The sequence below is a fragment of the Hyperoodon ampullatus genome (genome assembly GCF_949752795.1).
Source record: "Hyperoodon ampullatus genome assembly, chromosome: 11".
NCBI lineage: Eukaryota > Metazoa > Chordata > Mammalia > Artiodactyla > Ziphiidae > Hyperoodon > Hyperoodon ampullatus.
This window is the reverse complement of record NC_136924.1, coordinates 94,920,052-94,929,497: the sequence shown is the minus strand read 5'-3', so window position 1 is coordinate 94,929,497 and position 9,446 is coordinate 94,920,052.

Sequence of the window (9,446 nt, the reverse complement as noted above, 5' to 3'; positions counted from 1 at the left end):
AAGTAAGTTGAGGCATAGATTATGCAGTGGATTTCCAAACTGAAAAATAATCTATATGAGATAGAAATAACTCTATGTCAAAATAATTCAAGGTTCTGTCATAAAAGAAAATGAATCTCATTTTTAAATGAGGTTCACAGAAATTTAGCATTGAATGCAATGTATTAAGCATAGATTTTAATCTCCCATTTCTTCTAAAACTCCACTAAAATTATATTAAAGGAATAAAAATGTATAAGTTCAAAACAATTTTAAAAATGAATGGGTTCTAACAGATGAAAAAATTCAACAAATTCCTGGAAAATGGAGAGTAGATGGAGATGTGATAATTGATGGAACAAGGCAAAAGAAAGTGAAGCCTAGAATATTCAGATGTAAATAACTGAGGAGATAGCCCAGCTACCCATGAAACCCTCATAACACTCAGAGCTCAAAAATGGCAGGTATCAAAAATGACAGGAGATATTAGCTGATGGCCAATAAGGTTGATTTCCTCAAGATCCACCCAGATGCATTGCAAACAGTTATTTAAACTGTAGTCACCTCTCCCAGACCCCAGTCCAAGTAATTTAACCTACATTAATCAAATAGCTAGAGAACATATCTTGGCTTCTTAACATGTAGGGGGTCTCTCAGTATAAAGACTAACCCCACAAGGCTTCTGACCTTGAAGGTCAGCCTTGAACACCAACCTCTGTCTCCTAACACCACTTTGACACTCCCTCTTTTCTGGGCTGTTATAACACTTTATATGTTGTTCTGCATTTTATATATGAAAAACTGACTTTGAGAAGTTACATGCAGATGGTTTGCATAACCATTTTCAGAGTGAGGATTTGAACTCATCACAAACTGAATCCAAAGCCCAGGCCATAATACAATAATGCTTTCTAGATTTTGAGGGTAAGAATCATGTTTTATTATTCTTGCTACTCCCATCATTCAATCTATGCCTGAAACATAATAGACACTTAGGAATTATGTGTTGGATTATCAAATCAGTTAATGCTACACTGAATTTTATTACTGGACTATAACATTCCATTATGAGAGCAATTACCTTTGACTGAAAAGTAGACTTCTAATCATATGAAAAGTAGTATTGATGATCTAGCCATGTACCACTAAAACAAATACTAGCATGTGGAGAACCTATCATAAGTTATATAATAAATCCTTGGAATTTACAAATTTAATATTAATGATCCCTGTCTCCTCTCTCTGCCCCCAAGTAACAAAGGGTATGCATTATGTAGTAATCTATAAATTCGATGAGATATGGCTTTTAATTGAGTGTCATAAATCCCTATAGGTAGGGCTTGCTTAGCCAGAAAGACCATTTATATAAAGTCAACTTGTGGATGAATTACATAATGGAATGTTAAAAGTAGCAGTGCCTTGGAAAGTATGTTATTAAGTAATCCAAATAAAACACATCTGGAAACAAAATAAAGCTGTTTAGTTAAATAATCTAAACTCATCAAATGCTCATCAGCAAAGATGTGAAAGGGTAACACATATTTAGTTAAGCTGCTGTATTTTAGGTATTATGTGTCCATAGTGATATTCTCAAATTTGGTGACACAACTTTCATAGGTATAACTTTTTTCAATGTCAGGTTTAAGCATTAGTGATTTAAATATGTGGTGTTATCATTATTGATAGATACTACTTCTAAATAATAGAGTAATATGTACTTGAAGTAAGCTTTATCACTGCCCTAACATTAATAATAATTTTGTCAATCACTTTTCTGTGCATGGATTCCAAATCGAATTCTCAATCCTAGCCTATTTCCTGGAGTACAAGTCCTCATTTCCAACTGCTTTTCGGTATGTCAAACTCGAAACAATCAAAAGTAACCCAGACTTTACTGCTCCTTCCACTGTGTCACCTCTTTCTTTTGTTGGCTCCCTTCCTTTGGAGAAACTCGGGCTTAATATCTGTCCTTTGATTCCCACTTCTTTCACTTTTCGAAGTTACGTGTGGGTGAGTGATGTAGGGTGGCATATAATAAGTCATTCATTTGAGTTGAAGGAGTCTTTTTCAACTTAGATGAACTTGTGACAAAGAATGTGCTCAGAGAAGATAATGCCATCTGGAATCAGGAAGGACTTAGTGAATGATTGAAAGTTTATCGGAAAAGTAATTCCTCCTGTGCTTGCTGGCAAGAGTGGAAGGCAGAAAGTGTGTTCTCTGAATACTTCTGAGGGGAGAGAAAATTTTATTTTGCTGATAAATATCTACTTTGGAATACGGAGACAGGAAAAGAATTATGTGTCCTATGCTATATTTGTATTCGTGTGTATGTATTGTATACATTTTTAAGGTCAACAATATATGATATATATTTTTTAAAAAGCATATGCTTGTATGCATGCATGAAAAGATTTAATTTTATATAGAAATGACATACTTTTTGCCCTTTTCAGTAATCTACAACACTGTCAAATATTCTAGGCTAGTGGTTCTCAACCTTGACTGCACATTGAAATTTCCTGGAGAGTTGTTTTTTTTTTTTTTTAAATACAGATATCTGGACTCCATATGAGACTTAAAAAATTTTTTTCATTTGTCTGCATCAAAATTTTAAAAATCTCTCCTATATGTGATTCTATATATAGCCAGAGTTGAGAACTGTCGAGCTACCACACATGAGTTTAGAGTGATGTACACGTTCAGCAAAAAGGAGAAGAAAAACTCAGGCAGCTGTAACAGGAGCAGAAATAGCAGCAGCACTGATGAATAAGAGACCACGTTTCCTATATGCCAAACCAACAACAATGACAAGGTCCGTCATTTTTCCCACACCAGGGGAACTCCTTAGTAGTAGAGGCCAGATCTGAGGGAAAAAACATGACTCAAAAGCTGGCCTTGATTTCTTTTTCAAAACAGGATCCACAACTCAATGTGAACTAAAGGAAATGCATCCACGGATTGGTTTTGGTCCATGGGTGCCCAGGTGTCTCCATGACCTAGAGAGTGTGTCTTGGAAATTCAATCTACAGAAATAAAACAACAGAGGCAGTGTGTATAGAAATAACACTTACCTTATACTGGAGGAAAAGTAGATTGATGTTTGAGAATTTTCATTGGTTATTACAGCACATTAATTAATTTGAGAAGTATGAGATTGCATGTTACAGGTCCTAAATCTGCAGATTCTAAATTTAGTAGGAGTACAGGATAGTCAGTATTTTCTTATTTCAACCACCAATTTGTGCTCTGCTGTGGCACAGCAATATTTTTGGAAGTAACTGACTATATGTTAACTTAGATGGGCCTTAAGGACCTGTTTACTTAGCATTTACTTAGGGACTTTTAAAGAAAAGATCAAGATGTTTTAGTGTGTTGCTTACTTCTGGAGGAGTTCACTATATCCCTAAAAGAATGGAGGTGCTGAAATCTAAGTTAGCATCCTTGAAAGAAAAGAAGAAACAGAAGCCACGTAAGAGATGTGGCTACTAACCCCAGACAGGAAATATTTACCAATGGTGATTTAGAACAGTGAACAAAGAAGTTCTTCTGAGAGGAAAAATAATAGTACAGCCAGTTGCATTATATTTATGTAACATTTTCATACTGATATAATTCTCATGATGTGTGTATTCTGGACAATTCATATAAATGGAATCATATAATATGTAGCCTTTTGTGTCTGGCTGTTTCATTTAATGTTTTCAAGGTTCATCCAGATTGTAATATGTATCAGTACTTCATTCTTTTTTATAGCAGAATACTATTCCATTGTATGGATATACCACATATTGTTTATACATTCATCAGTTGATAAACATTTGATTTATTTCCACTTTTGGCTTTCATTAATAATGCTGCTATGGGGGCTTCCTGGTGACGCAGTGGTTGCGAGTTTGCCTGCCGATGCAGGGGACATGGGTTCGTGCCGCAGTCCTGGAAGATCCCACATGCCGTGGAGCGGCCGGGCCCATGAGCCATGGCCGCTGAGCCTGCGCGTCCGGAGCCTGTGCTCTGCAGCGGGAGAGGCCACAACATTAAGAGGTCCACGTACCAAAAAAAAAGGAAAAAAAAAAAAAACCTGAGACATTTATTTAGTTATCAGTGCAGAAATTTGATCAAAATAAGGTCAAGAGATTTTTGTCAACAAAGACAACATATGTATCAGAGAGAGAGAAATTACAGTTTTCAGTAATTTGTCTGAATGTGTTTTTACACATGTGAACTTGAAATATAGTTTGACTGAATATAATTAGATTGGTATCACATTTCCTCTGAATTTTAGTGGCACTTTCTGTCAGATGACATATTGTTATTAAAAAGTACAATATATTTCCAATTTCTGATTCTATTCCTGGATTTATATGTATGTTGTAAGGCACGTATCTATTTGCAGATAGATAGATAGATATCTCCAAATATTTTCTGCTCAGGGAAACATTGGGTGTATTTCTATTAGTAGATTAATTTTCATGAAATGTTATATAAAGTTTTTAAAATTTTAACAAATTTGCTGTAAAGGTATTTACATAAATACACTAACCTCCATTTACATTAAATCTGTAAATATATTCTGGTAATTGTATTAGCTAAAAGCTAACATTTATTAAGATCATTTTGTGTTTCAGACATTAGCTCATTTAAACCTCATAGCATTACAACAAATATAAAAGCTAGGTGATTTTATTATCCCTATTTATTGCCGAGAAAGCAAAGTAACTTACCTAACGTCACACAGAAGGATAGGAGCTGAGCAGAAATTTGAAACATTATTTGACACCAATGCATGTAAACTCAATGACTAAACTCACAGGCTTCTCCTAGAACTGGAAGCTGAGATTCAAAACAGTGTCCTCCCCACAGGGAACTGAGTTTTTAGTCAATTAGACACACCATTTACTAACATTTAATATATGAAACAAAAAATTATCCAACAGAGCATGCACGAGGTTATATTGCAGCCTGGAAATGAGTCAGAGAGAAAGTGAAACTTGAAGTGAGATGTAAACATTGAAGAAAAAAGGGCACTTAATTTTATTAAGAAATAAACCTGATGAATAAGTGGACTAACCACATGGAAATGTGCAATAAAGAAGTGCTTTCAGGATATGCAACAATTTGTGTTAGGCTGGTTTCCCTTGTCATTCCAAGCTTTCAAAAAGTTTCAGAAAAATAGAATCGTACAGTTTGCAGTCTTTTATGTCTAGCTTCTCCCCTCATCAGATTTTCGATACTTATTTGTGCTGTCACAGGTGTGATGAGTTCAGAGCTTCATAGTGCAGTTGCACCCCGATTTATCTGTTTTACAGTGGATGGACATCTGCGTTGTTTCCAGTCCGGGGCTGTGATGAATAAAACTCCTGTGAATTTTTTGCACCTTTCTTTGGACACATATCACATTTATTTTTGTTAGCAAATAAGTGGAATTTCTGGATGAGGCATCTGTATGTTCAATTTTAGTAGAGACTACCAAACCAAGGAAGTAGTCATCAAGCAGAAGTTTTTTTTTCCAACTGATGTAATTCTCTCTGGCGTTTAGTATTCTCAGTTTATGTTTTTGTTCATTTCTTTTTATTAAAAAAATTTGATGTTGTAGTAGGTGTGCAGTCACTCCTTTTAGCTTTGATTTCCATTCCTCTGATGACAAATTTGAGGGTTTTGAAAAGCTGATGTGTCATTTTGATGTCCTTTTTTATGCAATGCCCTTTCAAGTTTTTTGCCCCTTTAAAAATTTGTGTTGGCTGTCTTTTTCTTATTGATTTCTCAGTTTTTTAAGGTATAAATCTCATAGTCTTTGCTAAGGGAACCTGGGTGGCTATTGAGACACAGCTTCAGCACTCAGGCACACAGCTAAAACTTTTCCTTAGCCTTCACTTCCTATTGCTACAGTCTCAAGGTCAGTCAGAGGTGAGACCTTTGGACCTTTTCAAATCATTCCTGGACATGCACACGTTACATGTGTATGGCATTCCAGTTTCCCAGGAATAGGTTCAAAGTCCACTTTTCAAAATCCACATGCAACAACACAAATAAGTATCAAAAATCTACTGATGAGCAAAGTTTTTCCTTTTAAATTTTGGTCAGCTTTTTGTCTCCACTGTTACTATTGCTGCTTTAGAAAGTGAAGCAATAGTCACTGATGTTTTTGACAAACACATAGGAATTAGGGAAAGAGTAGTTGGTTTTAAAAGCATCTCATCTGAAGATGAACAGGCAAGATTTAGCAACAGGGTGGAAGCTGAAGGAAAAAAGTGTCATGTCGGTAGGGGGCGCTGTGTGATTGTGGTTGCCATAAACAGCAACAGCAATGAAATCTGATATATTCAGTTTTAAATATTCTATATTTTTATGTGCTTATATAAGCCATATTTTCTCAGTGTCAAATTGTCTGGGTATGAGTTCTAGATCTGAAATGTAAAGGCTTTGGGCAAACTACTTAGTTTCCTTATGACTTGGTTTCCTTGCATATAAAATGAGATCTTAATTAACACCTAAATCCTAGGGTTTTTGTGAGGATTAAGTAAATTGATCATATGTAAAGTATTTAGTCCCTGACATATAGAAGCACCAAATAATGTTGGTTATAAACATAGCTATATTTTTATTATGTTTATTGGAACAATATCATCATTCAATGCAAACTTTTGTTACTTTTATATTTTTGGCACTTTGGATAACACAGGGAGGAAATGTCCTCAAACTTATCAAAGTAGTGTGAGTTGAAGACTGCACCACATGGAATCAGGTATAATTCAGCAAAATGTAACTAATGGAAAGCCTGGAACAACAGCTAAGAGTGAGAGATATTAAGCAACAAACAAGATTTTAAGCACTCCCCAAGAACTTTGGGAATTATTCAGAAGAGGAGATTTCTTAAAGGCAGCGGGAGACTTCAAGTAGTCTTATGTGGCTATTCATAAAAAGCATGGATAAGCATTCACTAGGTGATACCAACCCTGTCCCCACTAAGAGCAACCTGTAAAGTAGGTAAAATATTTTAAACCATATTAAAGGTATCAGTGAGATAGAAACTAGTGAAGAATAACATAATGCAAGTCCAAGAGGAAGTTGAAACCTGAAAAGAAGAGCTGCTTTTCCTATAGAAGATTTTCAAAGACAGACAAAGAAGCTGAGTTCCTGAACAGGGCTTTGGTGTCTTAGAAGCAAGGGTAACTCTGGTCTTCAAGCAGGGGTAAGGGACTGAAAAATCAGTATATCTCGCTGGGTTGGTTCACCAAAATCTATACCCAAGGACAAGATTTTCCAACCTTGGAACTATTGACAATTTGAGTGAGATTATTCTTTGCTGTTGGGGGGTGTCCTGTGTGTTGTATGATGCTTAGAAGCATCCCTTCGTCCTTTACTTCTACCTTCTAGGTGCCAGTAGCAAGCTTCCCTCCACCTTTACTCCATACCATGTTGAAGAACCAAAACTATCTCTAGACATTGCTAAATATCCTTTGAGGGACAAAATCCTCCCAGGTTGAAAAACACCACCCTAGGAGTAAGGTTGATTTGAGAGTAGACTGGTCGTTTAAGGAGGCAGAGCTCAACTTCAAATTCCTTCAGTCTCTGAAGAGTTAAAGGAAGTGATCCCAGATTGTTAGTGACCGTGATGATTTGCTGGAAGCAAATTTAACTTCTGCAAGATGTCAAAGAAAAATTATACTGAATAAGTTGAACAGGAGAGGAAGACTTTATTCAAGACTATTGCAATAAGTGAAGAAATCGAGGTCAATTCTGCTGAAACAAACGGCAAGAAGATTTTCAAGTGCTGGGGTCAGAAGGTGCTGGAGGATGTTAGGGGAGCTGGTCAATGTGCTTAGGCCATTTGTATTTGCTAACTGGTGCTCATATGCTCATTGGTATTTTGCTCCTAGTTTAGGTCCCTAGCCTCCTGCAGAGACTGGGAGGTAGGGGTGCTGTCTCCTTGGTGATCACATTTCGAAGGGATGGCTCACAGGTCCTTGAGAAAAACATTTCTGGGCTGTCAAACTGGCAAAAGGCTGGAAGAAGATTTACATCTCAAAGGGACAGAAAGAATTTTCAATTACATGTTTTTTCAAGTAAGTGCTCTAAGAAAAGGGAGGTCAGGAGCCTGTAGTCAGGAAGAAACCTAAGATTTAGTTACAGTGAGAGGAACATTAAGTCCAAGTTGGTCAAATAATATAACCTTATTTCAGTTCTCAGACAGTTATTACCATGCTTCACAGACAAGATCTAGCCCTCAACAACAATGACCAAAAAATGGGTATTTGAGTAAATAAGGCAACATGAAAAATAACAAATAGAAATAATAGACAGCTGTTAAAGACCTTCAAGGGCTCCAGAAAGTGCAAAGTGAGACACAGATTTGACATAAGAATGTTCAAATATAATTTAAAGAAACTTAGATTTACATATATATAATTTCTAAAATATACATATTTTATATTTTAAAAGTAAATATAAATATTTTGAAATAATAACTTATTTAAAATGAGCTCAAGGAAACAAAATACATATATTAGAGTTTAGGCTGAAACTTGGAACTTATTAAAAAAAGATGAAAATGGAAATTCTAGAACTAAAGACTATAACAATTAAAATTAAGATCTCAGAAGAGATAGAAGAGATTTTTCTTAATATGATAATATGTATCCCGACCACCACCAAAAAAAAAAAAAGAGAAAAAAGAACAAAACAAGCAAAGAAAACTATAGTAAACATCACGTTAAAGGTTAAATGTTGAAAACTTGCCCTCTGAGATCGAGAACCAGACAAAATGTTCATGATCTTCACGTCTATTTAACATCATTACTGGTGGCCTTAACAAATACAAAGTTATAAAGATTTGAAAGGAAAAATCATAGCACACATCAGCCATAGACACAATTCTGCTTATAGAAAATCCAAGGGAATCTACTGATAAATTATTAGAATGAATAAGTGAGTTGAGAAGGTCCCTGGATGCAAAATCAATATAAAAAATCAATTGTATTTTTATTCAGCAGAAACCAGCTGAAAATGAAAATTTAAAAATACTTTGTATTAGTTTTCTCTTGCTGCCATAACAAATTACTACAAATCCGTCATCTTAAAACAACACGTATTTCTTTTCTTGCTGTTTGTGTAGCTCAGAAGTTCAGGCTCAGTGTGACTCGGTTAGTTCTCTGCTTAGGGTCTATAAGGGCAAAATCAAGGTTTCAGCAGGGCCTCCTTTCCTTGTGGAGGACCTCGGAAAGAATCACTTCTAAGCTTGTGCAAGTCGTTGGAAATGCCATTTTCTTTGGCTGACGTGTTTGAGTCCTCACTTACTTGCTGACTGTCAGCCTCTCTCATCTTCTTACGGCCAACAGCCTTTTTTACCCTGCTGCCTGCTCCGTCTTCAAGCCAGCAAAAATGTTTCTAATTTCTTTGACCTCTTTTTCGGTAACTCTAGCTAGAGAAATCTCTCTGCTTTTAAAGGCCCATATATAGGCAAACCTCAG